This window comes from Jaculus jaculus, chromosome Y (genome assembly GCF_020740685.1).
Source record: "Jaculus jaculus isolate mJacJac1 chromosome Y, mJacJac1.mat.Y.cur, whole genome shotgun sequence".
In the NCBI taxonomy this organism is placed as follows: domain Eukaryota; kingdom Metazoa; phylum Chordata; class Mammalia; order Rodentia; family Dipodidae; genus Jaculus; species Jaculus jaculus.
This window is the reverse complement of record NC_059126.1, coordinates 10,681,688-10,686,521: the sequence shown is the minus strand read 5'-3', so window position 1 is coordinate 10,686,521 and position 4,834 is coordinate 10,681,688.

The window sequence follows — 4,834 nt, the reverse complement described above, 5'->3', positions numbered from 1 at the left end:
AAGAGACAAGAGTGGTTGGTGTGGCAAAAATAAAGAGCTCCTCCTCACCCAGAAGTGATTTCATATTGTTCCATCGCTGTGAAAGCATGTGAATCCTGTAGCTTAGTATTTTTTCCCATGACAGCATCAATTAAAAAGTTATCAGGCAGGAGTAAATAGCTCTGCTCATCACACAATATATTCAGCACTTCCCACATGACAACTGTGTTCATGACATGCACACAAGGAGCAGGGCCTTGCGATGTCTGCCTCTAACTTGGCCTGGACAGAGGGATGAGGCTACCAGTTCACTCAGTTTCATTGGCAATGATGACAGGAGTGAAGTGGACTGAGGAGTCCCAAGACCTTCTTAACAGCTCCCAGAGTCAGTTCCTGAACTATACAGCTGTAGTGATAGGATGAACAGCCAAGCATGTAGAAGGTACCTCTCGAGGTTGAAGGGACCAGCCAGAAGTCCACAGTTAAAATTCCAAAGTTCTGTGGAGTCAGACAGTGAGCATCTCTGAGATCACCATATCCCTATTTTAATGGCTACAGGGGGTCCACCTTTATGTCTATTTTTTTGTGGTTGTTTTTTTCAAGGTAAGCCCAGACTGGCCTGGAATTCACTCTGTAGTCTCAGGCTGGTCTTGTAGTCATAGCCATCCTTCTACCTCTAACTTCCCAGTTCTGGGATTAAAGGAGTATGCCACCACACCTGTATACCCCCAAATTGTATGATTTTAAGCGTACTCCCTCTTGTGCATCTGGCTAACATGAGTTCTGGGTAATCAAAGTTAGGTCCTTTTGCTTTGAAGTCAAAAAGCTTAACTGAGAAGCCATCCTCCATCCCTAGATGATGTTTTCATCCATAATAAAGGACACTCACAACAGGTGTGACCCATGGCAGGTGAAGACAATGTTGTGCTTTTTAACTGTTTTAATTTTATTTATTTATTTAGGGAAGCCCAACAAAGTGGCATTTTTATGACAGAGAAAGAGACAGGGGGGTGAGAGAGAGAGAGAATTGGTACTACAGGGCTGTCAGCCACTTAATGGAACTCCCTGTGTGTGCACAATATCTGTGCATGTATGACCTTGTGATGAGCTTACACCATCTTTTGTATCTGGCTTACATGGCAACTGAAGAATTGAACATTGGACCTTAGGTTTTGCTGACAAGGTCCTTGACTGCTAAGCCATCTCTCCAGTATGATGTATTTCTTGTATTGATTTGAGACAGAGAGTGAATGGATATTTACTATTTTTTTTCCTTGTGGTTTTAATTAGGAACACCATCCCATAATATCTGTTTGTAATTATAGCTATGTTTTGGGCTATTCAAAGTATAAAGTGAGAAATTACAGTCTCTACACTGAATTAACTTTTCTCACTTTTTTGTGTGTGTAACAAAACAAACTTAAAGATGTTAAGGGGTACATATATGTGGGATGGGAGACATCATATCCTAATTTGTTTTTAAAAACATAACTATAAGGATACTGCTGAGTTTCCACATAGCTGCTTCATAAAATGGAATCTATCTTCAACTTGATAATACTATGTCCTGTTCATTGGATCAAGCCATTTTCTAAATTTAAATAATGGCTGTAATCCATAAGAATTAGCAATTACATCTCTAAAACAGATGAGATGTTTAGTTTTCCTGTGAGGAAAATAAAATTCATTAATGACAGCACAATTTGCAGAACAAAATAGGAGGAATGGATGTACATAACAATTGGACATTCTTGTTTCAGTTCTCAGCGGATTTTCACACCCTCTACCTGGCCTCTAATCGTCTGTCAGCAATGAAAGAAAATTGACTGTTCAGGCTTTACTTTTGAAATATTTCATTTTATCATGGTTATAAGAAAATGTCTATGACTTTTCATATGAGGTAACTCAAATATGTTTAACTACTAGAAATGACCTATTTGAATGCTAACCTAAATTGCTTTGTCAAATTTACATTGACATATGGTATTGCATGAGAATTTGAGATTCTGTTGGTAGCTCATGCAACCTGAAGTTTAGAAGTCATGATACAACTCCACACCGGCCAAAAGACATTGTGTAATACCTTGTAGATGCTCACAGTTGGAAAGATAATACTGAGTTCCATTGATTTCATTCACTATTTACAAATGGTGAGAAAACTTCATTCTGTGTAAACCTACAATTTGATGAAAGTCCACCAAACCCATTGATTGTCATTGGTTTTAATTCCTTTCCTTTCGATATGTAGGGTCTCATGTGCCTCATGCTGGGCTCATCTTTAGCTGAGGATTACCTCGAGATCCTGAGCCTCCTGTATTCCCAGCCCAAGTGTAAGGACTATAGCAAGCAGTGTGCTCCCATAGCAAGAGGCACTTGCCTTATTAATACAAGTAATGTTTAGTGAAGATTCCATAAAGTTGTAAGAGTAGGAAGGCATGGTGAAACACAGTCATATTCCAGGATGACAGTGATTAATAAAGGAATATCTCCACCACTTTGGACACTGAGAATTTTACATAATGAGTTCTGGAGTGTAAGAAAATATCTACCAGAGCCAGCCTGGAAAATAATCATGCACTTCATCAACATGAAGACCAGGAGGAGAGGAGAATCTGCTCCTCACCATGGAGAAGGACATCATCATCTGCAAGACAGCCCTCCTTGACTTGGGTGAATATGTGGAGCACTCCTAATGTAAGAGAGATACTGTAGCAATATTTTGGGATGGAAGACTGACATTTTACAAGCCTTTATGGCTAAAAATTATAATTCAGAATTGCTCCCGAAATTTGTGGGTAAGTGAGAACATGTACTTATATCAATACATCACAATGAATATTTCTCCTTAGGGGAAAGAGAATCATGAGTTCGTTGCACAAAAGTGGTTATGATAACAGCAAGAAAGTTGGCAGCCAAATACATACTTACAGAAAAAAATCAGAACATTATTTGAACCTAAGAATGGCACAAGCTTAATGTGCTATCAGTTGCCAGAAATCACAACCAACATGTACTAGGTGGTAGATGATCAGAGGTTCAGGGATAGCCTAAGCTATAAAATGAGTTCAGTGACAGCTTCAAGCTATAATTGTGTTCTCCCTGGATCCAATTGACAGCTAGCTAAAAACAATCCCCCTTCCCCAAACTACTCTCAGGAGACATATTAATGTTGAAAGTATGTCCTGAGCAAGTCTGAGAACCTTTGTTTAGGACCCAGCATCCATGTAAGAATAGAGACCTGCTGGCAAATGTCTGTCACCCCAGTGCTGGGGAAGCAGAGAGTCTCCAAGATATTTGGCTTCATAAAGCTGCGTGAAACAGTTTCATCTGAGTGCAGTGTGGCTTTGCATCATTTATGCGAACACTCACACACATCTTCAGGCTTTACATGCACACCTGCTTACACAGAGGAATGCATACTGAATACACATATATATTCAACAAGTGAATAAACAGCAGGGAAAGGAAAACCAGAAATAAGATATAAAAATGAAACACTCAGTTCAGTTACTATATATTTCAGGTGTTTTCCAAGTCTCTGCATTCAGATAAATTGTGTTTGACTTGCACCCTGGTGTAAAGTCAAAGAGAATGGTTATTGAATGCCAGACTGTAAAGGAGAGTGGGAAGGAGCTGCAAACACCATGTTGCATGGGAAGTCACGCAGAAGTGGGGGACAATTGTCAGGACGTTGATGTAAGGACAGAGAAAAATTGTGAAAACACAGTTTCTTTTTAGACTGTAAACTGTAATGTATTCCTGCTACTTCCTCAAGTCAAACAAATGTGGAATATTAATTAATGTGTGCTGGAAACCTCTAAATGTATTTATCGAAAATGTAGTATTTCAACTCTACAGACTTCAGGCAGCCAATTACAAACCTCTGACTTTTGCTGATTGATGTGAGTATTTCATTTCTTAGCATGGCTAGAAAAAATCTTCACAGGACTTTTTAAAATTTATTTATTTGCAAGCAGATAGAGGGAGAGAGATAGAAGAGAGATAGACAGGGAAAGAATGGGCACTGCAAATGAGCTCCAGATACATGCACCACCTTGTGCATCTCCTTATGTGGGTCCTGGGGAATCAAACCTGGGTCCTTTGGCTTCATAGGCAAATGCCTTAACAGCTAAGCCATCACTCCAGCCCTTCACAGAACATTTTTTTCATGATGGTGTTGTTTGCGATCCTTTCACTATTTTCAATATCTGACAGATGAATGTTTGGGCTTGAGATGTTGACTTTTTGTCATTCTTTCTGGGAATGGTCTAGAAGGCATTAAACCAGTTGAACAGAAAATTGACAACCAAAAGCATTTTTGGATGCTCAATAGTTTCTGTGATCCTTATCAGAGTGTGGATTTGAAAATATTATACTAAATACGTAAGTGGGTATAATTATCATGGCCTCCTGCTATTGACATAAGCACCTCAGTGTAGAACCACATTTTCATCCTGCAACAATCCAAAAATATTACACCAACTATTCAACAAGTAATTATAACTATGTGCAACTTCAAATATGCACATGATGGGCTGGAGAGATGGCTTAATGGCAAAGCCAAACGTCTGTGGTTTGATTCTCCAGGACCCACGTAAACCAGAGCACAAGAGGGTGCAGATATCTGGAGTTCGTTTGTGGAGGCTGGAGCCTTACAATGCCCTTTCTCTTACTCACTCTCTCTGCCTATTTCTTTTTTTCTCTCTCTCAAATAAATAAATGAAAATAAAATAAATGAAATTAAGAAAGTTAAATAAGTAAAATGAAAATCAAAGCCAGGCATGGTGGTGCACACCTTTAATCCCAACACTTGGGAGGCAAAGGTAGGAGGATCGCTGTGAATTTGAGGTCACCC